This window comes from Sapajus apella, unplaced genomic scaffold, assembly GCF_009761245.1.
Source record: "Sapajus apella isolate SASKATOON/1434 unplaced genomic scaffold, GSC_monkey_1.0 scaffold3, whole genome shotgun sequence".
Lineage (NCBI taxonomy): Eukaryota > Metazoa > Chordata > Mammalia > Primates > Cebidae > Sapajus > Sapajus apella.
In genome coordinates this window covers 39,135,141-39,162,425 of record NW_022436943.1, presented here as the reverse complement: position 1 = coordinate 39,162,425, position 27,285 = coordinate 39,135,141, and the positions used below count along the sequence as shown (strand labels likewise).

At 34.0% G+C, this 27,285-nt stretch overlaps 1 protein-coding gene across 13 annotated transcripts in view; it reads left to right on the top strand.

Moving 5' to 3' along the window:
• TRPS1 (transcriptional repressor GATA binding 1) overlaps window positions 1–27,285 on the top strand; it is a 250,406-nt gene that overhangs the window by 83,249 nt on the left and 139,872 nt on the right. The window lies entirely within an intron of this gene.

The window sequence follows — 27,285 nt, the reverse complement described above, 5'->3', positions numbered from 1 at the left end:
ATTATGTACAAATGACAATGCTTGTTGTTGTCGAGTGGCCAAGAAGAGTGGAAAAAATGAGAAAAGCCTAAACATGAATAGTGTGAAAAGCAGCCAGAGTACCATGTATTTTACATGAACAGGATCTTTTAGGGGGAAAGACCTAGCTCCATGTGGAAAAAGAAAACAAAACTTCTGAGTAAGGTAAGATCCTCGATTACTCTCTTCATACTATGTAGACTCAGCATTGTTAAAAAAAAAATCTTAGATTTTGAAAATTTATGAGCTCCCAATAAGTAATAGTTGCTGGATGTCTGAGGCACCACATCTTGGACATTTTACCTTAACTCTGTGAAGGTTTTGAGCTTTCTGGATGATTTTGAAGCTTTGTTTGTGCATAGAAGGTAGGATCAGAAACTAGATACCTTTACAGAAGATCCAGTTAGGAAATAGAATTCTGTTAGCCCAGTGCTTTGACCTGTGAGTCAGAGACGAGTGAGTTCTCTCTGGATGTATACAGGGGAGAAAAATTGCTCTTCCCAATGTCTGCTTGGCTGCTCTGCTCTCATTTCCTGCAGATTCTCTGAAGCCTATCTGTACTTCTCAGTATTCTCTAACAGAGTTGAAAAACGCCCCTTAGAGGTGCACAGTTAATTATAAAAGCTGTTACCTTTCCCATCTGTAGTCATGCCCTGGAGCTAAGAGAAGGGCTTGAATACAGAAGAGGAGATGCCCCTGTACAGTGAGAAACAAAGAATCCTTCCTTCAGGGAAGAAGCAAGTTTATTATGAGTAACTTCTTAAAAAAGAGAGACAGTTTCTGTGCGCTTCAAGAGGGGGTTCAATTTAGGGAACTCCCTTCAAATAAATATACATGGAGCTGCATTTTTATAATTGTCAGTATTTGTTTTCTTAGCATGTCATTACTCTTCTGGCATCAAGCGACTTATGGCTTCTGGTTATAAGGCAGGAATGAAATGTCCTATGTTTTATTAAATTAATACTTTATCTTGAGGGTATGGTATATTTGGGGGCCTTATATCTGTATCACTGGAACCCCCTTCCTTCCTTTTTCCACTTAAAATTGTTTTCATCCATGACATCTTCATTTGATGCCATATTGTTTGACTGTTTCTAGAATATTACCTTTTCTACTATTGTTTATATACTCTAAGACTTTGAAATGACAATTTATTAAGCAGTGGCATAAAAATGTGAGCATGGTGGTTACATTTTTTGAGCAAGATGGAGATGATAATACTTTTCTAAAAATTTGTTTTTCTCAATTCCTCCACTTCCTTAAATCCCTGATTTCAAGTTTCTGTTGCATCATTTTAACCGCCTTTTCGGTTCCTCCACATTAGCTGCTGAAGTAGGAAACCTTCAACAAGAGACTCTTTAGCTATTATCTACAATAATAGCCAAATTCCTCACCCTATGATTTGTTATCTTCAAAGACTGTAATTTACTAAATTTCAGAGATCAAAGTTACATTAATGTGTACATATATGTGCATATACATATATAAAAGAAAGAGCATTGACTTATTCTGTGATTGTAATAAAATTTAAATCTTTAAGATTCACATTTTATATTTGAATAGTGCTTTTGGAAATCACCAGTTTTATTGGATATTTGGAATAGGAAGGGTAGCCAATTTAATTTATTGTACAGCATTTAGGTTATCAGCTATATATGAAATTTTCAATGTGTACATATCTTAGATGATGAGCTTTTTAAGACATCTAACAGAAAGAAATAGCCCATTCTGATTGTGAATTTGGCACAAATTCTAGTTTGGTGGCATTAGTTGGTATTTGTCACAGCAAATACACACTTCTAATTCATTACCCTTCGGGTGGTAGAATAAAAAAGCAGAATTTTGAGGTCATGTTTACTAATGGCCAAAAAAAAAAAAAAAAGATAAGTACTTTAAGTTTGTAGTTGTAGAGGCACAGTTATTAGTGAAGGTGTCCTGTAATAATTTACACCATAGAAATATACAAATATAATTTACATGTTTTGAACAAAAATTACAGTGGTATATAAATATATGTCTACAGAATGCATAATTATATTTTAAACAATAAACTAGAACTTGAAATTACTACCTTACAATTATTCAGAAATTGTAAGCAATTTAAGAAATGTAAACGATTAGATTTTAGAAGTGCCTTTTTAATTAAGTAGTTTATTCAACATAGCATTAAAAGAGCAGGTATATTAACATTTGTATATACAGTTTTTAATACTAAAGGTAAAAGTTAGTCATTTTAAAATACCGTACAGAGTGATATCAAGAATTAAGTATGGAAAACTTACCCAACAGAAAATGTTGATTTGGCATAGTTCAATACTATGCTGGTATGTAATGGAAACATTTTAAAAGAAGGCTGAAAGTAGTTGGGATTGTGTTACAAAGCACACAATTAAAATGTTGCTTTCAGCATATTAGTCTTTCTGATAACTTTTTTTTTAAACTGGGTTTAGCAATGAAAGTTTGCTGTACTACTCAAAGTGAGGAAGGAAATAAAAGAATCACAAGAAGAGCTAAAATTTCGAAATGTTCTCTTCATTAACATTAGTGGTTTTCTCCTTTTTTTGGCATAGGTCAGGCTTTTAGTTTTGTGTTCAATATGATATCATTTATGTATTTTATATTTAACAAATGTGTATATTTTCCCCTTGTTATTAGTATGAAATTGATCTTAATATAAAAATGTTTAAGTTGTGTATGTCTCCTGTGTTCTGCTGTGCTTTGAGTGTGACAAAAGGCACATTGCCATAAACTTGATCTTTTTAAACCTGATCTAAATTGCTCTAGGAAAGCTAGACTTTTCATTGCATATTAATTGCACAATATTTCTACAAAATTATTGGGTATTTTCTTGTTTTAGTAGGAAGAAATATTAAGGCCTTTAGAATCTTTGCTAGAAATAGTCCATGCTTATATGACAACTTTATTATCTTAACATTTCTAGAATAGATCTTATAAAACATGAATCACCTCCTGAAAATGGTCACCAATATTTATTAATATTATTTTGAAAACCCAGTGTTTTTCTTTAGATTTAAGGTTTAGATTTGTGAAGAGGTTAACATGTTTAAAATTACCTGTGCTAAAAGTATAAGTAAATTATTTTATATATTCCAATATATGTTTCTTAATCATTTTAAACTAAGTGGAATAGTATAGTATAGTATAGGCAGGGTTTATGTAAAGTTGTGTCCTTTTCTGACAGGTTTTTTTATGATGTACATCTACACAAAGTTGTTTATTTTTTAGATAAACTCTTATGCAGATGCAACTGCATTAATCTCATTGTTCCTGAATAAGAAATTCTGGATTTTATTTTTGTGGTGGAATTTTTAGATTGGATATTACATTGCAGAAAACTTGGCTTTTTATCTGATAACTACATGAATAAGGACCCAAAAATCGGTCATTAAATTTCACATACAAAAAAACCAACATCATATAGTTTTTCATTTGTCAATAAAAATGCAGAAATACAGTTAATTTATTGGGTGAATCTTTAGGGGGAGCTCATGGCAAATCAACATTCAGGTAAACTCATCCATGTTATTTTTCATAACAGAATGTTATAGCTAACTCGTAGCCTCAGATTTTTCTGTAGGTTCAAATGCTGTAGTTATTAGAACACGTTTTTCCTGCCCCCACAGGAAAGATAAATCTCCCTGAGATTGATCTTGGTTTCCAGTTTAAATTTTTTTAGAAGAGTCTGTCAGTTTTAACATCTACATTTGTGTTGCTTGGCTTCAGCAAAGATGCTCAACCATGGGCTTAGGGAGTTGAGTTCTAAGTTTGGAAGTTGAGTTACAAGTTGAGCCACTGACTTTCAAAGGAAGGGCCTCCCCGGATCTCCGTTCATCTGTCCCTTGGAGAGGATCATACTGCCTGCCACCCTCACAGGAGTGTTGTGCAGCTTAGCTAATTAATGTTTGTCAGGACATTTGAGATCCTCAGATGCAGAGTGCTAGATAAGTGGAAATAGTCTGATTATTTGTTCATTTTGTGAGTGTGATACCAGGACAGTACAATGCGAATGTTATTTCCCCTTTTCTTCAGCGGCGTTAAATTTATAGTTCAAAGATTGTTGATACCGGACAGACTATTGAGATGCAAAAATGTTCTTTTGGGGACAGTCCATTGGCAGCCAAACAGACATTTAAACAAGTGACAATGTTGAATGCCTTTATAACCACTGACAGAAGACTGCAGGAGCTTTTTTAAACTAAAGATGGTCTGAAGTGAAAAGTGGTATTCGATATTTTGCTGTATATTTAATTAAAATGAAAACAGAATTCCAATTATCATAGCAGTAGCATTGACTTAACATAATATTTATGTACATAACTGTTTTTCTCACTTGGTTTTAACTTTTACATGTGCATATGTAAAATACCAAAGAGATCAGACTATATCAGGAAAAATGGGAAGTATGTACCTCTGTTAACACTGGTTATGAAGCTGTGACTTTAGGCCCTGTCGATAGTTTCTCTTTACGTAGCAGTTGATAATTTTCTTTTGCCTGAGAATAAAATAAATGATTAAAAGCTATTGACTATATGCAGAGATGAGCAATCCTTGTACATGTCTGTGCTTCTGTGCTATATAGATGTATTTCTGTTGACATCTATTTGAAAAATATATGATTTAAACTCAAATATGTTTGAGTTTAGATTTTAATAATGCAATCCATGTATCAAATTCATTATGTGTAATAGTAAACATGAACATTCTGTTTTACCATGTAAACTTTAAGTAGCTTTTTAAAATCTATTGATTATTCATCTTTTACATTTATATACCATTTTTGACAGTAGAAAACAACTAAAACCAATTTTGTAGGTATAGAAGTTTGGTTTTATTAGTTTTATTAATGAGATTTTCTAATAATCTAATTTCTATAAGTCTGCTTCCTTAGCCCACACATTTTTTAAAGCACTTTATTTTTATGTGCAAGCTTTAATTGTACACATTATGGGGAACACAGTGTTGTTGTGATACATATAATGTGAGGTGGGCAGATTAGGGTAATTTGCATAGCCATCACTTCAACATTTATAATTGCTTTGTATGGGGGATTTTCAATATTCCAGCTATTTGAAACTACATAATATATTACTGTTAACTGCAGTCATCCTACGGTGCTATAGAACACTAAAACGCATTCCTCCCATCTAGCTATAATTTCATATCCTTCAACAAATCTCTTCCAATTCTCTCTTCCCCCACCCTTCCTATCCTCCAGTATCCTCTGTTCTGTTTTTTGTTTCTATGAGATTAACTTTATTTTATTTTATTTTTAGCTTCCACATATAAGTGAGAGCATGCTGTGTTTAACTTTCTGTTCTGGGCTTATTTCACTTAAAGTAGTGTTCTCCTGTTCTATTCATATTACTACAAATGACAGGATTTCATTCTTTGTTATGGCTGAATATATTCCATTCTGTATATTTACCTCATTTTGTTTATTCATTTATCTGTCATTTGGCACCTAGGCCGATTCCATATTGTGAATGGTGCTGCAATGAACATGGGAGTGCAGGTATCTCTTTGATAAACTAATTTCCTTTCCTTTGGAAAAATACACAGTAGTGGGATTGCTGGAACATGTATGTAGTTCTGTTTGCGGTTTTTTGAGGAGCCTCCATACCATTCTCCATAGTGGCTGCCCTAGTTTACACTCCCACCAACTTTAGAAGGACTTGAGAAACAACAACAACCTTCTTGTAACCTAGACTGTTTATGAGGTCTGGCGTAGTTCTGGCCCAGGTTTCTAAAGCAGGTGAAGCAGATGTATCTTAGTGAATTGGACTGTAGGTTTGCAGTCACTGTGAAATGTCATCCTTTAGCACAGTATCTGTTATTTCCTGTATAACTATCTTTTGCTCAGCTTCTCTTTGCCATGGACTGTGTGAGCCAGGAGATAACAGGGCCCCCAAAATAACCCACTGTTGAACATTTTTAGTTGTTGGAAGTGAAAAGTATACAGAAGTGGCCCAAGTTTCAGGACCACAGGGGCAGAATGTTTCAAAAATGAGATGTATAATGTTGATGTGAATCTGGTAATTTTCTGGCAAAGCCTGGTCTGATGGGTCAGTTTTACACATGAATATCTAAAATGCCACAAACATGTTTTATTTTTGATTTTTGTGGATTTTGTTATTCTCACCAAAAAAGTATCATCTCCATTGTCGTATATATTTTATTCTCCCTTCCCTTAGATCCTGTTCAAAAACTTTCCTTAAATGTTTATAGGTAAAGGCTAGTAGACTTCTCTCCCAATTAACTCAAGGAAGCTTGGCAAGCTGGGTATTGCTGTATCTAGTTATGTTATTAGTTTAAGGACATGCAAATTGTTTCATTGATGTTTGAAGACCCTATTTTTTTTTTTTTTTTGGAGAAGCAAGACCATTTACAGACTTTTATAATGAGCTATAATTTACAAATACATTGAAGTCTGGAACATGACTTTGTATCAGTGGTTGGAACTGAAGCAAAGGGATCTTAGTTTGGTTTTGTTTTACTGAGAACAGCACACTTGTGACAAATTCATCATTTGACATCGTTATTCATGTCAGAATGATCAAATGCGTCCTCTTGATTGTAATTTTATATATTAACTTGCCTCTTTTAAAAAGGTAGTTTCTTAATTTTGAAGATTTACTTTAGACAGTTAGGAAAAGGATAAACCATTTTCACCATGGAAATTTATATGTGTGGAACATTATGAATAAACAGAAAATGCTAAGTATAGATATCTATTTTTTTTTCTTTTTTTTTTTTTTTTTTGAGATGGAGTTTCACTCATGTTACCCAGGCTGGAGTGCAATGGCGCGATCTCGGCTCACCGCAACCTCCGCCTCCTGGGTTCAGGCAATTCTCCTGTCTCAACCTCCTGAGTAGCTGGGATTACAGGCACGCACCACCATGCCCAGCTAATTTTTTGTATTTTTAGTAGAGACGGGGTTTCACCATGTTGACCAGGATGGTCTCGATCTCTTGACCTCGTGATCCACCTGCCTCGGCCTCCCAAAGTGCTGGGATTACAGGCTTGAGCCACCGCGCCCGGCCTAGATATCTATTTTTAAAGGCAAAATACACTTTATAATTTTGGTAACATTAAAAAAGTGATTATTAATCAAAATTTTATGATGAGCATTTATGAGAATTAAGGTACAAAATGAAAAAGATTTTTAAAATAGATTTTTGGTTAAAACAATATTTTGTGTGAAGGAAGTGATAAGATCCATGACAACATGATATATTGAATTGCATTTGCCTGTAGTGTTACATTTAGTTTAAAATTTTGTATGCAAGACTGAGGCTCGATCATAAAAAGAGTCTTAGTAGACAAAGCACATAAAATCCCAGAGAATTAACTTTCTGAGTGTAGCTATATGCATTGGGTAGCACAGGAATACCTGTTTGTAGCTATCAAATTTGAATTTTTAATGAGGAAAGCAAAATCTGGTGAAACTTTTAAAGCAATTGTATAGGAAAGCATTACAAAATAAATTATTTGATTAAAATAGATGGATACTTATAACCAGTTGCCAAATAATTTAACATACAGTTTATAGGATAAAGTTTACTGCCTTTCCATTAGTTTATTACCAGATGGGTGCCTTTCATCCTCACCAGAACTCTTTGAGGTTGAAACTATTATTATCCCTATCATTGAAATGACTAAATTCATGCTTGGATATTAAGTATTTTGCCCAGATATTACTGCTCATAATGGCAGACATTAAATTCTAGCCCTGGCAGTTCTAGGGTCCCCACTCATAACCATTGCATAGCCCCCATTGGCTCAATATGGTTGCTAATACATGCTAGGGAACTTTCTACAATTTCAGAATTAGTTTCATCTAAGCATACACGTTTTTATGTGTGTATATACAAAGAATTGGATAATACAATATACTGTAAAGAAGATGAAAACCACTCATAAATTCCAACCTATCAATACTTACCTGTTCATATTTTGCATCTAATGTATCCTTTATATATATTTAAATATATATTTTATTTAAGTATAGGATCATGTACCTCACGTTTTATAATTTTCTTTTTAAATTTTCAACATATTGTGGACATTTTTCTTCTTCTACAAATATTTCCCACAATATTTAATTTTGCACCTCATTAGACCATGGAATAGTGATTATCTGGTATGTTTAAGACATTCCTTATTAATGAACATTTAGGCTACTTCCAATTTTTATTTATAAAGAACACTTTGATGAAACTCCTTGTACATATTGTTCTGTTGCTCTATCATCTTTTTGGGATACTTTCATATAGTATAATTCCAGTTATTTAAATGAGAAAGTACATGATTGATAACAAATGGTATTTAATATTCAAGTCACTATTATCTAAAGGAGTAATTTTTAAGATATAAAATAAGTTGGCTTATAAAAATGCATGGAGATAATATCCTAGAAATATTTAAAGATTAACTTCTAAATTGTAAATTGACTTATTTAATAATAGATGTAAAAATTAGGAGAAAAGCAAGTGACATATCACATATGTGGAATACAGCACATGCCTAATACAAGGTAAATGGTATAATATGCTTCCCTTATATTGCATGTGCTGTATAGTTTATTTTTTAGAGAAATTGATTTGCAAGAAGGACACATTTTTTTAAGCAGAGTTGATTCAAGGATTTTAATTGAAAGCAGTCCACTCAGGCTATGCCTTTCTTGGGGGAATAATTTCTCTCTTTTCGCTTTGCCTCCACGGATGATACTCCTGCTACCCTTCACACTTTCTCAAGCCAGTTTAGAACTTTTTGCCTTCCCCAGATGTATGTTGGATGTGTGATTAATGGGGTGGGATTTGAGGGAGTACAACAGAAAAGAATTGGTTTATCTTTTCTTTAAAAGATGGCATTTAATGATCTTTGTTTTAATTTGTTGCTGAAATATATTAAATGCATTGATTCTGTTACGTGTTTTTCTTTGATAAAGTTTTCAGAATGTCAGAATATTCTTTTTCTCTGTTATTGTTGCATAATATTTCATACATTTGTGGGATATACATGGGAATTTTTTGCAAACGTAGAATAATGGTCAAGTCAGGATATTTGGAGTATTCATTACCTTACGTATTTATCATTTCAACGTGCTGGTAACATTTCAAGTCCTCTCTTACAGACATTTGAAATATGCATTATATTATTGCTAAGTCTAGAATGTCCTTATTATTTCTTATGAAAATTTGAAGGAGCAGGAGCAAGAATACTTTCTGAGTTAACATTGCATTTGTGCTACCTATATGCTAAAATTACAGATTCTTGGGCCACTCTTACCTATAGATTTATAAAAACATGTATGTTGTTATTTATGAATGTTTAAGACCAACAAGTTTAGCCAGCCTTCTATATGGAATCTAAAAATGTACAACACTACCTTTGAAAGAGATATGCACTTTACTTAAAAATAATTGCTTGCTGTTTTTAAAAAAAGACTCAGTGTGGAATGTTTGAAACATCCTCTTTTGTTCATTGAACAATGAAAAAAACCCTTACTTGTTACATTTTAGAAGTATATTTGTTTTGAAAGCATGATATAATTGAAGGCAATGCTGGCTACATTTTAGGAGATATACATATTTGGCTTATCTAAATCTTAATGTCAGAAATTGGCTACCCAAAAGTTCCTTGGCAAAACAGGCAAATCTTTCCTCTTTCCCTGACTTATAAACTAATTCGAGGAAGTTGGACATTTTAAAAGTGTAAATTATCTGTATGGGCAGTCTGTGGTCTGCAAGTTCGTTATACGCTGTCATAACTTTCTGTTGTGTGACTACTGGATGTTTTTGAGTTTTTAAAATCAGAGCTTTCCTCAAATTCACATGTGATTTAAATATTTCTGAAGAGTCTAAAATATATACTAACCTTTGAGGTTCCAGTTGGGTTTGGCGGTAGATATGCTCCACATTTAACTCTGGCTGTGGTTCAGGCCTGCCTGTATTTTATTTTCTGGTAAAATTAGATGTTATGTTTTCTTTTTGCTCTTCCCTTGTGATGTAGTGGAAAGTGCTCTGGATTGGAGGAAGGGAAGCTTTGTGTTCTAGACTCACTTTGTGACTAACTAGCCGTGTGACCCTGGGTGAGTCACTCAAACCTCATACACTGTTTCCTGCTTTGGAAGATTATAGTTTGAAGTATGCAGTTTCTCAAATCTCTTGACAGTTGCAGAGTCAAGCAAATCTGGAGTCAAGTAAATTTCCTATAAAACCTTAAACATTCAAATCTGTGAATTGATATCCAAGGCAACTTTAAGACAAAATTCTTATATTTTAGACATAATGATGCTAATGTCCAAAGAGACGTATATTTGAACTACAAATTATTAAATATGATTTCCAACCGGTGGCTGAGAATCCATAAGTTATAAGCAACTGTCACACATATAGTCTGAAAGCTTCAAAATTATATTCTTTGAACTTATCTTGTACAAAAAAGCTCATTCTTTGGAAACAACTTTGCTGCAAAAGAATCATGTTAAGGGGCTGCTTATGAATGAAGTTAAAGGGATGAAAGCACAATGAGAAAATAATTCTGTGAGAAAGTGACATGCTTAAAGTCTCCTTCCTCAGTTTCTTGGCATTGAGTGATGATGCCTGTTTTGTTCACAGTCAGATGTTCAAATCAGAATTTTGGATGCAGAAACTAATTTTAGTAGGTGGGGTGCAAATTTCTTATGAGTCCATGAATAGACTCTAATCCCAGCTGTTTCATTACAATTATAAAAATAAAATTGGCTGTGAATCATTCAAACTCCATTTAATGGATGTGAATAATTCAGCTTCATTCCACTGAAATCTTAAAACTATAAACCTATCTTTGTTCTTTATGTTCCTTTGGAGTTCATATGTTATTACTCATATATGAATTATTTGAAGTACGGGTGGTCATGATGAAAGTGACCGCATTTCTACTTAGCTCCTGTGGGTTTCAGGAGAAGAGGTGGCCTCTAGGGTGAGGCTAGGGATTAAGTGGAGAAATAAGTTGAAAAAGTCCAGGGAAAGAGAAAAGGATGTTAAATTAGGATTTCTTGGCATTATCTTTCCTTTTAAGATATATGTTCCTTATAGATGTTTTAGAAAATAACAAGCAAAAAGAATAAAGTAAGTTCTCAACATTTTTAATGTATTCACTTCTGTACACACACACACACACACATATGCACACTCACAAACATGCTCAGTCACGCATAGACATGCACACACGGACATGCTCACTCACACACACAGATATGTACACACAGACATGCTCACTTACACAGACATGCACACACATGCTCACACAGACATGCTTACTCACACAGACATGTACACACAGACATGCTCACTCACACAGACATACACACACAAATATGCTCACTCACACAGACACGCACACACAAACATGGATTTGTATGTTTATCATTAAATACATTTTTGTTTTATTTTATAATAAATTATAAGCTTTTTTATAGTAGTGTATATTCTGCTACATCATATTTGTTGATTTCACAGTATTTCACTTTATGTTGTAGTAGTTGTCCTAGAAGAATTATCTCATAATTTCTTATTGTTGGATATTTATTTCTTATTTTTGCTATTATAGATAGTGCCTCTTTAAATATCTTTATAGCTGAATAATTGGAACTTGCTTGCAATTTTAAATTTCAAGAATTGGTGTCCCTACAATGGGATGACACAGTAGTAGAGTTTCTTGACAAACAGGTCACGTTACCAGGTCATTTGTATGTACTCCTGAGAAACAAGAAAACAGTATCATTTACTGGGTTTCATTAATTCGAAGTGCCTTGCAGTGATAGTTAAGAAATAGAACCCTAACTTTTTAAAAAACATTATTATAGGGGAAAAGTTAATAACTATGATAATTTGAATAAGATGTATTTCTTAAGCACCAGCAAAGAATCAGTCAGGTATAGATTTCACTTTCATAACTTAAAGATTTCTCAGTCACCTTGCCATTCAGAGAGTATTTCATAGAATAATATACTTACGAAGTTGTACATATATGGGGATTTAACTGCCTCCAAAGCATTTCATAATGTGTCACATTTCTTAATGTGTTTTGGTGATCTCATGAAATTGATGCCAATAAGTACTCAGTGAAGTGTTTGGCGCACAAACTGAATTTTGAAATATTTAAATTTACTTTTATTTGCTTATAGCTATTTGTACAGTTTATTGTATTATAAGTATGAAAATCAGGTGTTAAAGGAAAGAGTATGAGATTATTCTATATCCTATCTCTTTTCAGCTGCTTCTCCAAGCATTAGACTTCTTTAGGCAAAGTCCTTTCATAACACTGGAGTTTCATTATATTTTGTAGTTCATGAAATTTTAACAAAATACACTTCTGTTTGTGGGATTTGAATGCATGCTGGTGAGTGTCCAAATTTAAAATATATTGGTATTCATATGGATTCAGGATTTATTTTCAATGAACGGACATTCACTAGACCTAGCTAACCTATACTAAAACTTGAAAGAAATAGAAATAAAAAAAAATAGAGGATAATTTTGTAGAGTTATTTTCTGTTATACTGGTCTCTAAAGTTTTTTGTTGTCTGAGAAATATTAATTTACCACCTGCTAGGTTTCAGGAAGAAACTATGAAAGAACTTATAAAGGGTATGAAAATGAGTAGATCAAGGTTTCTATATTCAAGTTATATACAATTAGCTGTAGGTGATATGACAGGTATGCTGACAGTTAAAATACAATCAGATTTCTATAAAAGAGGTGAAGGGAGATGAGAATGAGGATGATTGTTTAAAGAGGAACAGATCACATTCTATTGAGAAAACTGACTTAGTTGTCCCAAAAAGGTTTTCTGAGCTTGTTTTTGAAAGAAAGGCTAGACTTTTAGCAGATGAATATGACAGCAGGAAGGGTAAGCCATATAGAGGAAACCATGTGAGATTAGGAAGGGGCATTTTCAGGCTATAGAAAAGAGAAAAGCTTGATGGAATGATGGGTTCAGTATAGTATGAGGAACTAAGACGACGTACAGGTTAGGATAACTTTCTAAAATGCTGATTTGAAAAAATTTATCTCAGAAGGAAATTAGGGAACCATTCCAGGATTTGGGTGAAGGATAATTTGATTACACCATAATAGGGTTAATATGACCATGTTACATAGGTTGGCATGGAAAGAAGGTTTACAAGGTTGAGGTGGTGAAGACTCATTAGTAGGCTTGTCTCTTACCCTGAGAAATAAAAGGGAGCCTACCCTAGGATAGTGAAGGTGGGAAGTGATTTCTGTAGATATGCTGGGCAGAGAATCTTCAAGAGTTAGCGAAGTTTATATGTGCGGTGACCAAAAGGAGGCTTTGAGTTTTGATGACCGGTAGGAGACAAATAATAGCTAATCTTTGATAAAGACTAACTATGGGCAAGGCTTTACTCTTTGCTTGCAGTAACTTATTTAGTCCTCATAATAACCCCTTGATATAGAAGCTGTATTTTACAGAGAGGAAATAGAGCCTCAGAGATGTTACATCACTTGCCAAAAGCCACCCAGCTAGAGAATGGCTGGATAAAAGTGGATCAGATCCAAGTAACCTGGCTCAAGGTTCACACGCTTTACTATATTTATTTTCAGTATATCATTAGCAGTATTCTAGAGTTAGCTGTTTTGTGAGGGTAAAATAATGAAGCTGGTTTTGGACTTAGGAAGTTTGTAAGGCATTCAGATGAAAATACCTATGGATAGCTGGAAACATATTTTTTCATAGGGAATAGAGGAGTTGGAATGACTTCCAAACTAATTGACGTTCATTCAATAATTGAATATAAACTGAAAGCCTAGTCTGTTCAGAATAATATAGGAGCAACATTAACATGACCAAACTATAGACACTGATTCTTTAAGTCTTTTGCAAACCAGTAGCAAAAATAATGTTCAGTAAGATGATTACAGCTCAAGAAAAATGTGTGTCAGATACCACATAGCTAAAAGAAATGTTGTAAAAATTTAGAAATGAAAATGACCTCTTCTCAATTAACCTATCAAGGGCAGTTAGTCCAGAAGAGGTTGCTTATCAGTTGGCCCCTGAAAACTGGTGTTTGGAATGCTTAAGAAACAAAGCACAAGACCTAAGGAGACTCTAAGTAGAAGTTGAGCTTTTTACTCCAACAAAAAAGTCTATGTAAAAAAAATGACTGAGGACCCCTCTGTAGTGACATTTTAACAGTAGTGAGATCAAATTTTAAGATCCTTTGGGTATATCAAAATGTTTTCCTAATTGATAGGATTCAGAAACACCACAAAGACATGCATGCTTTGTCTTATTATAACAGCAAAACTAAAAGAGATTAAGTTTTAGAGCAGAAGGTGGTTATTTAAATCAGTCTAAAAATGTAATTAATTATGTAAATAATTTCAAGAAGTTTATTTTCTTTTAAATATATAAATATGCATATGGAGAGTATGTGTATCTGTAAATAATGCTTATTCAAACATAAATAAAAAATAACCCTACTACTTGGGGTAATATATACATATTATCAAAGAAAAAATATGCATGAAAAAATTCTTGAATACCCATTTAAAAATGAATGCCATATTTACTCTGCTTGTCTGATAGATTCATTATATATAAGAACTATCAGATTTTAGCATTTTAGTTTTATGTGTTGGTGTTCTGATTTATTCACTAATCATTTCTCTTAGATTTAACCCAGTGGCTTGTTTTCAAGTCTTGTTTAAGGTCTTATTTTATAATTGAGAAAAAAGAGAAATGCTTGCCTGTGATATATCACCTGTTGTTTAATGGCTAACACTGTTATATATCTTAATACTGTATCACATTAAGTCATTTTAAAAGCATTCTGCTTTCCCTTTTGTTTAAAATTCCTACAATCTCTGGGTTATTGGTAGGGGGTTAATGGAAGTCTTGATTAAAATCTTCCAAGCTTTAAAGCTTTCAGTTCTTGTAAACAATTTGGATCTGAGAGATAGGCCTATTTATGACTTTTCACTAGCCTATTTACCCATTTAATGTTAAAAAATATATGCTTTTTAAAGTTTCATTATAATAAGTACAAATTAAAATGCCTTTTAAAATATCAACCACACTTCGCTGTGTGATGATCACAGAATTTATGGTAGTTCTTTTGAAAACTCTCTGAAGACATATTATAATTTTAAAAGTAAAGGAACTAACTTGAGTATATCAATTTTCCATTATTTTAAACAAACCTTTTAAGTTTTATATCTAGATTGCTTTTAGGTAGTTACTTCCAAACTTGAAGGCCTATGAACTCTAATCATAGGGTAATCAATCTGTACTTGCATCATAATAGCTAACCTAACTGTAGGTGGATGAAAGTCTTGGAAATGGGTAACAGCCACAGTACAATTGGAGTTTACACTTGGGCTCACAGGCTCAATCTTAAGGACTAATCCAGAGGACCAGCCCAAGCAGGTCCGACCTTTATTGTGGCCGGCGACATTGACTGCACAATATTCAGGTTCAGTCAAAAGCTTTGGTTATTCTATCTTTAATGAACAAACATGATGAATTTCAAACATGGTGGTTTTGATTTACATGGGGTTGAGTTGGCATGTGTGTAGTTTCCAGTTCTTATGATTTTAACATATGAATTTCATGGCAATGTTGGAATTTATGTGATAGTTTCTGGGCTTGAAATTGAAGCTCATTGAAGTGTGTGTGTGTGTGTGTGTGTTTGTGTGTGTGTGTGTGTGTGTGTGTGTGTTTGAGATTTTTCCTCTAAAAGCAAGGAGCTTTTAGACAAGTATGGGACACAGTAGAACCAAGATATGAGAGAGAATGAAAATCCTAGGTCTTTTAATTTATCCATTAGCACCTTGTGAGCTCCTGAGGGCAGTGCCATTTTTATGTTTCTGTTTCTTGTTGGGCCTGTTAATATTGTTAATATTTTAGGAGGTCTAGAATCAATATATCTTTAATTGAATAGAATTATATGAGGATATATGCATTTTTAACATTTGGAAACCACATTTTAATTCCTGTATGAGATTGCCATATTGCCTGTGTAAATTTTCTACCATTAATTGAGTTTGTAATTGTAAATTGATTACTATTTGAATAGTCTTTTTAGAACTGACAAATTAGTAAGTTATTACTTTGTGCATTATTTCCAACAACCTTTAGGGTATAAAATTATCTAGTGAGTTACTTACTCTGGAAAAAATCAATTACAGCCATTTAGGGTTCATATAAAAATAAAAAAGTATTTGAGCTCTAATGGAACATTTTAACATTTGCTCTATATCTATATCTATAGATACGGATCTTGTTTCTGAGTTCTCTGGTGAAGGAGAGATTTCTTAAGGTTCATAGAATTTTGTGACACGGGAATCTAGAGACTTAATCTGCCAATGCATTTCTAGGCTTTAAAAAGTTTCAATTCAAACCTAAAAAGTCTATCTTTTTTTAAAATCATGACTCCAAAATTTATTTTTTATATACCTTTTTTTATAAATAAAGTTAACTCTAGATTCAATTTTGGTTGAACCTGATCGGTCTTCTGCACAGCTACATCATTAGTTTATAGTGCACAGTGCTGGCAAGTGTTGAAACAAAAATGTGAAGAATGATTTAACATACTAATAATGTACTGCTTCCTTCTGAAGAAGGGAAATATTTTAGAATATTATGTACTGAGCTCAAGATAACTGGAAATGTGTAATGAGACCATTTATCTAGATCATTTTATGACCAAATCAGAGACCCAAAGGCATATAGCCCAGAAAGTGTGATAAGAAGAGAAAGATACTAGTAGACATTATTCCTTAAGCCTGCAGCATGATTTAACTAGAGACAAACCTTGATAGGAGAGTTTGAAAGCTTTGTGAAATCAGGAATGCATAAGATGTTTATATTACAAACCCAACCTCATCATCTTCATCTCTTTGCCTAGAAGAGATGAATAAAAGTACAGGTTACATTTATGAAACTGAAATCTATAAAGGCACAGAGCTCTTTTCCTCAAGCGGATGTTCTTGTCTGTTTTCTTGACCCTTTAGCAAATTAGTGGAAGGAAAGGAGGGAGAACGGGTATAGCTGTATGGAAAGAAAGCTGGTGAAGTATTCTGCTCTTCTGTTCTTTGCCTTGATGTTGAACCATGTCTACACTATAGTATCCCTCTGGTACCAGATTTATTGCCTGCCAGGTTTGGAATTCATGCATAGAGGAAGGATTCATGAAAAAATAATGAAAGTCAGGAAAGTCTTTTTCTGTAATCTTGTCTCATACCGTGAGTTATTTTTGTCTGGGTAGTTTACAAGGGTGTAACTCCTTCAGTCATCTAACCGTGATGTAGTAAAAGTCATTTGCAGGAAATGAAACTCCACTTTGTTACTTTTTTTCACTTAAAGGCTAATCTGATCAGCATTAAAACATTTGTTCATCTTTTAATTCAGTATTTGTATGATGCCTATGGAAGACATATGGATTTAAATAGAACTTGGCTAACCATCTGCTGATAAGGGAAAGTGAGATGCTAAATCAGAGAGGCAGGAAAGTCTATTTCAGTAAAAGCTATTTTGATCTGAAATTCTGTAGGCAGTCTTACAGAGTATTTTAATTGGGATGATATTGATGTATGCTAGTGAAAGAAATGTATTTGCTGATATAGTTGAAGTTATGTCATCATTAAATTTCTGTATCAGTTTAGAGATGTGGAACTATGTGAAACTTTGATCCTGTTAATTATAACTTTTTTGTGGAAACATTTTTTCTGATGTATTTTTCAGAGGAGTCATGCCAGAAACTAGAACATAAAATACTGACTTTTCTAATAAATTAACTATAATTAAGAACAGTTTATTCAGTGCTAATTTGTTGATTACTTTTTACAGTAAACTATGTTTTAAGAACAAAACAAAAATAACAATAAAACCCAGAAATTATGGCTTCCCTAAACCATGCCGTTGGTGCTGCCCCTCCCTTAGTGCCACATAGCCTGGAGCTCACTAGCAAGGTTCTAGATCTGGATCACTTCCATTTTCTATTCTGTCACCTGGCCTTGAGCAACAGGTAAGTACGTATTATCCTTGTCGCTCCAGCTTTGGAGGAACTGTTGGGTAGCTTCTGTCCACAATTCTGACACTTGCCTTTCGGCAATCTGTTTAGTGACTTTAGACTCTTCTATCAAGGCCGTCTTGTAGACTGGGGTTGTCTGGAATTCTATGAAACATGCAACTTTCTGATCACCTGCTAAGACTTAAATGAGTAGACTAATGTAGATATTCTTTCTTTGTCTCATACTTAACTTCTGCACACACACATTCGTATCAAAGATAGTATGGTAGGTACGTATATCTATAATTCACTATGTACAATTCGCTTTAAAATAGGATATGGCCGCGAATTTGCTAAATCTAGGTCATAGTATGAGGATAACATATGAAAATAATGGTACAAGATTAAATAGTGTTGTTCATATGAGAACTTAGAAATTTCCTTACATGGAAGTTTCAAGTTAATGTTTTTTGTCCTTTTGGTGTGATAAGAAATATTGCCTTTGGTGCAGTCAGAATTATGTAGCATGATGCTGCTTCTTGGTGCTATTATTTTTACTGCAGTAAATATTTATTTTAGTTGGCATTGTTGAATTATCTCAATTTGAGTACAGACAGTAAAGCTATGGTTAAATTTTACTGCTTTTACTCTTAGAATCACCTTTTCAGCTAGCTTACCTTGGAGAGACAACTTCTACATTTTCCATCAAATTACAAAAACTGAGAAAAGTGAGTGGAATTTTTTCTTTTTCTATTTAAAACGTGGTTACTTTGTAGTACTTTGGTGAGCTCACTAATATATGTATGAAAGCACAGGCTCATCAAATGTAAAATAAAATCAAAACAGGAACTCTAGTATGTTTATTACTAAAGAAAACAACAACAAAAAAAACTGTCATTTTTCCCCATGCAATTAAATAAAAAGAGACCACTAATATTATGCTTATCTAATTCATGTCTTCTTGGCAATATGAACTATTGCAGATGTTCCTCCACCTCTTTTGAGAGGGATGTGTGCTGTCAGCCTTTACTGATGGAACACATAGCTGGGATTTTGGAAATAATTTTGAATCTCCTTGCAGGATAACCTGCGAACAGGCGGTGTTGTAAAACCACTTCTGAGAGCCTTCTAAACTTAAACAAGAAAAACACCTGTAGCTGTCAGCACTACTTTCAGCAAACAGTCCACATTGTGACGAGTCATCTAACTACTTTCTCTTTGTCAGCAGGAGTCTTTGTTTCACACCGAAGAGCTGTCACATCGGAAATCAGAATAAAGGCCTAAGGTCTCTATCCCCACAGGGCAATAACATGTTATGCATTATTTTCCCCTAGGTATTCTCTATCTACTCAACTCTCTCCTACAAACCTACCTGTTTATTTGAAACTCCTATATATATAGAGAGAGTATGAAGAAAAAAAAAATGCTTGGCTTTTTAATGATAGTCTTTTCAAGTGTATGTGCCATTATGTATAAACCTATGAATGTAACATTCAGTGGTGTTAATGTGTTCACAAGTATACCATGGGTGTGGATGGTGGCCAGAAAGTATTATTTCTGAAAAGAACACAACTATGCAAGCAACTCCTGTATTTTGATTACTTGCTGTAGATAAACATGCTCTCTTCATCCAAGTCTGCTACAGGAATGGACAAAAATCTTGGGGTACCAATATTGTGAGGGAGTTGGTTGAATTCAGCATTTTGGCAACACAAACTGGAAATAAATAATTGGTGACCCATATGGTATGTGTAATGGGCACTATCAGCTGTTTAGACATACACCAATTATTTTGAAGCTTTCCAAACCCATCTGTCACCATATTGTTTAGTCACATGAAATAGAATTGTCATTTCTCCTGGCATAAGCTGATATGGTTGCAGTTGATTTTTGCTTCAAACTTTTGCATAAGTAGGCCTGTGTCATCAGGATATATTGTTTTTGTTTTGTTTTGTTTCTGCTTTTGTTTCCGCTATCAGTAGTCTGTGGTAGAGTTTCTTATTTGAAAAACAAAAGCCGTTATAGCTAGAGGGCCACAGCATAAAAAATAAAATTAAGTATTAAAGTCACTTAATGTAGGGTTAAAAAATACCCTGTGAAAGCTACGCCTTATCTTTTGCAATGTGTACAATTGAGTCAAGAAAGCACAGTTGCATCTTTATTGTAAATCCAATAATGCACCTCCTAGTATTGTATTTAATCGCTGATATTTTTCTCTCCTATTCATCATTGTGTAATGCATAATTTGACATAAATTCCTGGCCACTGACTCTTTCTGCAGTGTTGGCAGGCTCAGTTCATAACTGGGGGTAATTGGAGAGAGATTTCAGCACTGTTCTCTGCAAGAACGGAACAATGTTTAGGATACTTCTGGTTCTCTTGAGAATTTTGTGGGGCATAAAGGGGAACACGAAACAATAGGAAAGTGCACAATTTTTTTTTTCCAACAGTGGTAGAATCAGAAGATTCCTTGGTAAGTAATTCACGGGTTCCTGAGTCTGTTTTACCTCTGGCAATGTTAAATAAACCCAAGACTGCATTGGTTTCCTTAAGAAGGTGTATACTCTAGCAGTACCCATTATCATTGCATGAGTTATCATAACACCTCATACCTCAACTGGAGTTTAAGCATTATGACAGCTTGGGGACTTAAAGTGAGTACAGTAAAGACTTTAGGAGGGCCTGTGAATACAAGTTAAAGATCACGTGGTTGGCTTCCATGGAAGATTTAAATTGTTAAAGTAAACTTGTATGGTCACTTTGAAGTCATAGATTTCCCATGTAAATTAATGAAGAAAAATAAATTCTCTAAGGTAGTGTTTCTTTTTATACATTTGCATAAGAGGAAATGAAACAGTATAAAGTTTTAATTTCCCTGCCTTCTGGCTAACTGTCGGTTTAGTGATTAGCAGAGGAGATTTTTATATGAGGTTTGGAGCTCGGTTTCCTGGCTGCAATTCATTCAACCTTGACATAAATCTGAAATAAGCACTTCGTAAGGGGTTCGCCTTTTGTGCAGGGTGTGTGAGAAATCCTGCCGGACCAGGTTGGTTACAGAAGCTCGTGTCGAGTTGCGTGTGCCCTAGGTGGTGAATAAGAAAATACAGACAATAGGAAAGTGGAAGAAAAAAAAAAAATCTTCCTAAGCACACCATCACCCACCATTTCTGAAAGCCTTACTGTCTACCTTAAAAAACCTTATAATTTTTTTTAGTAATGCATATTTGTTGGGTGGGACATTTTTTCTTTTTTGGAAATAATGCATTTCTAGTTATTGCTAGTGGGTAGAGTGTGTCAGTACAGAAGACAAGTGTTTCATTCACACGGTCCACATATTGTGTGGTGCTTGTTGAGGCTGGTTGCTTTGCATTTAATCTATTTGATCATGCTATTTGCCTTAGGTGATCAGCAACCTTTAATGGAAATCCTGGCCAATCTAATAAAACTAATGGAAAGAGAGGAACACACCACACACACACACACGACCCACACACACACATCACACACATAGGCACTGTGGGTAGGAGGTGTAGGCATGCATTTCTTCATGGTTTATGTCCACGTTATCTTAGAAGGTAGAAAAGTTGGCCGGTGCGGTGGCTCACGTCTATAATCGCAGTAATTGGGGAGGCTGAGCCGCATGGACCATGAGGTCAGGAGATGGAAGCCATCCTGGCCAATATGGTGAAACTGTGTCTCTACTAAAAATACAAAAATTAGCTGGGAGGCTGAAGAAGAATCACTTGAATCCGGGAGGCAGAAGCTGCAGTAAGCCAAGGTTGTGCCACTACACTCCAGCCCGGCAACAGAGTGAGACTCTTGTCTCCAAAAAAAAAAAAAAAAAAAAAAAAAAGAAAAGAAAAGTTATATGCCCTCTCTTCTTTGATATGTCTGCTATATTGTTATTTGGTAATAGAACCAGTATATCATCCTATCACTGCAGTGTCTTGAACTTGGAAACTTGAAAAAAATTCAAAATTTTGTTCAGTCTTACTACAGTCTATATTCAGTTAGCCTGAAAATTGTTTTAAAGTAAATTATGTTACTAAAATTCAACAAAAAAATTTTCCCCTTATAAAAACTGCAGTTCATTATTGTTTAAGCTTTTGGTTTGGGTGTTTTTTGTTGTTGTTGTTTTTTTTTTTTTTTTGGCAATATCAGTGACCAACTGCTTTGAGTTTGGGATTTTTCTGAAAAAAGAGACGGGGGAATAATTCTTGATAATTCCAATTACAGATCTGAATTAAGTACTAAATCTTAAAACTATGTTTTATTTTAAATAAACAACTTTTTTAAAGTATTCAAAAGTTAGGAAAATTGATGAAAGTGAATAACCATTTTCTTTATCCATTGGAACAATCAGAGTAAAAAGAATATTGAAAGCTTCAAAATACAGGGAGTGGTCTTTCTCTTTTATATAAATACTTTTTAAATGTATCTACAGAGTTGGAATTTTTATTTTCAATATTATTGGTCTATTTTTTTTAATTATAATGTTTGTTAAAAGTATGAAGTTATTCTTGCCTACAAAAAATTACCCTCTCATACCTCCCTTCTTGGAGCTTTTTATTGTTATATTTGTTTTCTTCTTACTGCTATAGTCTTTATGTATTATCACTGCTTATTACTCAAGGGACATTTATACAAGTACTGGGTAAACGTAATTCTTTGTTTGTCATTAAGCTTTGAAAAATATTTTTGGTTTTGTTGATCATGATCTGCACATGATGAGAAGGTAGTTGGCTTCCCTTCCCTTGACAAGCTCAGTTTAGATTGGTAACTGCCAGGTTTTTGTTTTTTTCTTGCTCTTGAGTTCTTTTTTTTTTTTTTTTTCTTTTTTTGGATGGGCTTGTACGTATTTGGATACTCCAGTACATGCTTGGTAGTATTATTAATGGTGGTCAGAACAGGTTGGGTACCTTTTCTTGCATTTTTCTTGCTTGCTTTCATACTGTGCATGATTGGAGCCAGTAACTTGAAAATGCACACTGAGTATAGATAGATCTTTAGACTTTATTCAGGTTATCACTCTTCCTGTAGCAGGTTTCATTCAATTCATCCTGCTGTAAAGGTCACCGAGGATAAAATACTATTTCCATTACTTAATAGTGTTAGGTATTTTGTTGTTGTTGTTTCTACATGCCCCCAAATTGTACTGCTTGTTGCTACTGGAGTTCTAAAATAAGAAAAAAGAAAAGAAGATTAAGGAAGTTGAGAGAACAAAATATCACCTTTCATCTGATTCAGCTAGTGTCGAAGAATGTGGCTTGTCCTGTGTTCATGTCAGCTTCCTAAAATTGAATTTCATAGCCTTATAGAAGTAGCTCTTGCCTGCTTTGTGTGTGCCACAGATCCCAGACTGCAAGCACAAATGCCAAGATGCAAGCCTTGCCTTCACGGTGTTTTCAGTCTGTTAGAGAAGATAAGCCTTGTACACAGATGCCCAGAATATAGGTGAAGATTTGTAAGTGTCAAACACAAGAATAAGCATTTCAAAAATGGTGTAATATTCACACTTATCTTACTTTGTACCAAAGAGGTTTTGTTTATAAAATATTTTGAAACAGTCAGATAGAAAGCGTTCTGTTAGGACAAAGTAATCATTGCACCAATCCATGATTAATGTTAATGTTCCTTTTGCCTTTATAAAAATAAAGCTGTGGTTTTAGTAGTTTGAGTTCTAGGAAATGTGTTAGAGGTAATGGGGTAGGGAAATGTTAACATTAAAATCATAGTAAGCAGAGTTCGATCTTTATTGTTTACCTCCTAAAACAAGTTTTCTGCCTTTAAGCTGAAGTTTTACTTGGTGTTACCAACTCAGTAGGGACTTTTTATGCTAAACTGATGGTGCTTGATACTTTAGCAGTAAAAAGAGGAGTGAAAAATAGTTACTTGTTTCCTTACTATGCTGTCTGCCAGGTAGCATTGTAAAAATCTAAATGTGCATTGGGTATCACTTCAGGTCATTCATCCAGTCCAGCTTCTGAAAGGACACTACATCTTGCCCAGAGTTGATAAAAGTAAACTTTATAACTTAAGGGGCAGAAGCAGTTTACACCAATGTACAAATTATTTTACTCACTTACAGTTTCTTAAAAGTTTCTTTTAATTTTTCTCACAGTGCAGCTTATTTTGCATTTGGGACTCCCTAAAATGGATTCAGCAGCATTTTCCTGGAATGTTCAAAATAGTTCAAGGCACAAAGTAACCTAGATATTTAAATGGCCCCTTACACCTTAGCAACGTGGTTGTTATGATTTTATGAAAACAGTCTTTGTTTCTTTTCTCTGCTAACTTCTGGCTTTAGTCAGCAGAGATTTCTCTGCCTCATTAATGTTGTAAGGACTCTAAATAAAATTTTTCTTCATGGATTGCTTTTTGGGCAGGCCTGATATTGATCACTGATTTAATGTTTGTAGTTTCCTGACCTGTTTTATAAACTGGGGGAGTAGCCTTTTTAGATTTTGAATGCCCACAGTAATCCTTTTTCTATCTTTTGGAAATGATTTGAGAAATGAAGTAATGTTGACTTTACTTTTACTCTACTTTGAAAGCAAACAAACATATTAGTCAGATTAATAAATAGAAACATGAAAGTGGATGTAGCCGAGCAGAGTCATCTTTAAATTCTCTTAAAGTATAAGCAACTCATTCTTGTGCTTTGGGAACCTAGTGCCTCCCAAGAAAGTCAAGATGAAGGTTTGATATGTATACATTTATAGTTCAAGGTACTTCTATAAGTATACAATGTTACTAAAGAAATTGTATGAAAAGATTTAAAAGGCCAGTTAATCCATCCATTGTCTGTTATTGTCAACAACTTGATTTTGTTCCATGTGCAGGATGTACACAGCATTTCAAGGGCAACTGTCAGATTTTACAGGAATTTGAAATTTTTTAGAAATAAAATCTTTAGAAATTTGATTTCAAATTTTAATTCACTTATAAACTCTGTATTGCCCTACAAATAATGTTTTCATATGGCATCAAATGTGATGAAGCTTGATGACACATTCACACATTCAACAAACATATATCAGTGTCTGCTGAGAGCAGGGCTTTATGCTGGGTACTGGGTATTCAGTAGTGAACCATATAGAAACATCTCTTATGGAAGTTACTTCCTTTGTGTATATCTGAACTTTCAAGGGTAATAAACATAAAACATTTGTGGTACATGAGACCTAGGAATAAATTGAATGAGCTCACACCTACTTAGTTCTTATTATAGCACTAAGATTGACACTTCATGAATTTAGTGCTATCCAAATAATGATGCAGTATCAAAGATGAATACCTAGATTGAAAATGCTAAAAGCTTGTTTTAGAAAGCCAGTGAATAACATACTCTCACTTTTGTATCAATATTTCAAGTGCTGCTGGGTAACATATTGAAATGCTCACACCAGCCATGGATGATAATAAATATGGCATTTTTATTAATGTTAATAAACTGGCTAGAATAAATGGGGAAAACATCTTCACAGGATTTTGTAATGTATTTTGTTATTCATAAATATTAATATTCTTTGTAATGCTGATGGAGTAACATTAAAGAGTAAAAGACAGAGATTGTATCTTGAAATTTTATAGTATTTAGCAGAGTTTGAAATGTGGATACATTTAAAATAAAGCTCAAGAGCCTTTAAAGGCAACTGAAGACCACAGGTATTCTGATAGCAATGTTACCCTTAAGAAATGAAATTTTTTAGGTGCAGCATTTTTGTAAAAGTGGTCGTAAATTTCACCTCCTTATCCTTTAAAAGAAACCACATTAGCATTCCAAAGATTCTTTATCATTTCTAGTTGTAACAGTTGTTTTATCATTAGCACAGTGCTTTCATATATCTAGCAGGTTTGATTCTAGATAATTTGATAACCCTAAAAGCATATGCAATCTGTCATAAGACTATGTTACAGAAATATAATTACAGATTTGAAAAAATCTTAATTGTATAGAACCCCACTGAGTAGATGATGAAAAAAAGCAGTGATTAAGTACAGGCCAATAATGGGAGAATATAAATCTACAAAGTGAATTTTATGCTTCCAGGAGTAAGTGTTTTTCAAACCTAATTGCTAAAATGCTTTACAGGACTGAGAAATATTGAGAAGCAAGATTAGTTGTGCCAAACTTTAACCTTGAATTCTGTGGAAAACCAGTGTCTGGATGCCTGAGTGGGTCAGCCTCTTTATCCAGGGGAGGTAGAACAGCTAGGCTTAAGGCTTGACTTGCCATTCTTTCCCCACTGGCTTGTTTTCTGATTTTCATTTATAATCATCTGAAAATTGAAGAGCTTTGATTGAACGCCAGTGGAAGATTTTATCTTTATTTCATCAACCTTCACCAATATTAGCAGTAAATTACGACTATCTTTATTACTGCTAGATTAAGTTAAATTGTAGTAAGATGGCTTACTATCAGGTGTCCTTTATTCCTGGTCTTAGACTAGAATTTACAGAGTATCTCACAAATTTGAAGACTAAAATACATTTTATCTGTTAGCAAGAAATGCAAAGCCTTTTTATTCTATCTGTTTTGTGAATTGAGCTTAGGACTGTCCCCATAATTAGGAATCTGATTACTTGGGTTCTAAGTTTAGGATTTCTCAGTGTTAAGAAAACATCACCTCACAATTGTACCATTACTACGAATGTTACAAGTAGTAGTGTTTTTTGTATATCTTAGTGTCAGTGACAAGCAAAAAAATTCCCTAGAATATATTATTCTTCCCTGACTCTGAGCTGGAAGACAGATAATAGCCATGGTGCTTGAAACAAGTTGTGTTATTGGGATGGGAAATTATCATAACATTTGACATGCAAGGGTCATATCTGGACCTCTTCTTGGATCCAGTGCAAATGTATTAGTTCATTCTCATACTGCATTGAAGAAATACCTGAGATTGGGTGATTTGTAAAAGAAAGAGGTATAATTGACTTATAGTTCTGTATGGCTTGGAAGGCCTCAGGAAACTTACAATCATGGTGGAACGGGAAGCAAACACATCCTTCACAAGGAGGCAGGAGAGATAAGAATGAAAATTGAGTGAAGAGGGAAACCCCTTATAAAACCATCAGATCTCATGAGAACTCACTATCACAAGGACAGCATGAGGGTAACTGCTCCCATGATTCAATTGCCTCTCATTGGGTCACTCCCATGACATGTGGGGATTATGGGACCTACAATACAAGATGAGATTTGGGTGGAGACATAGCCAGACCA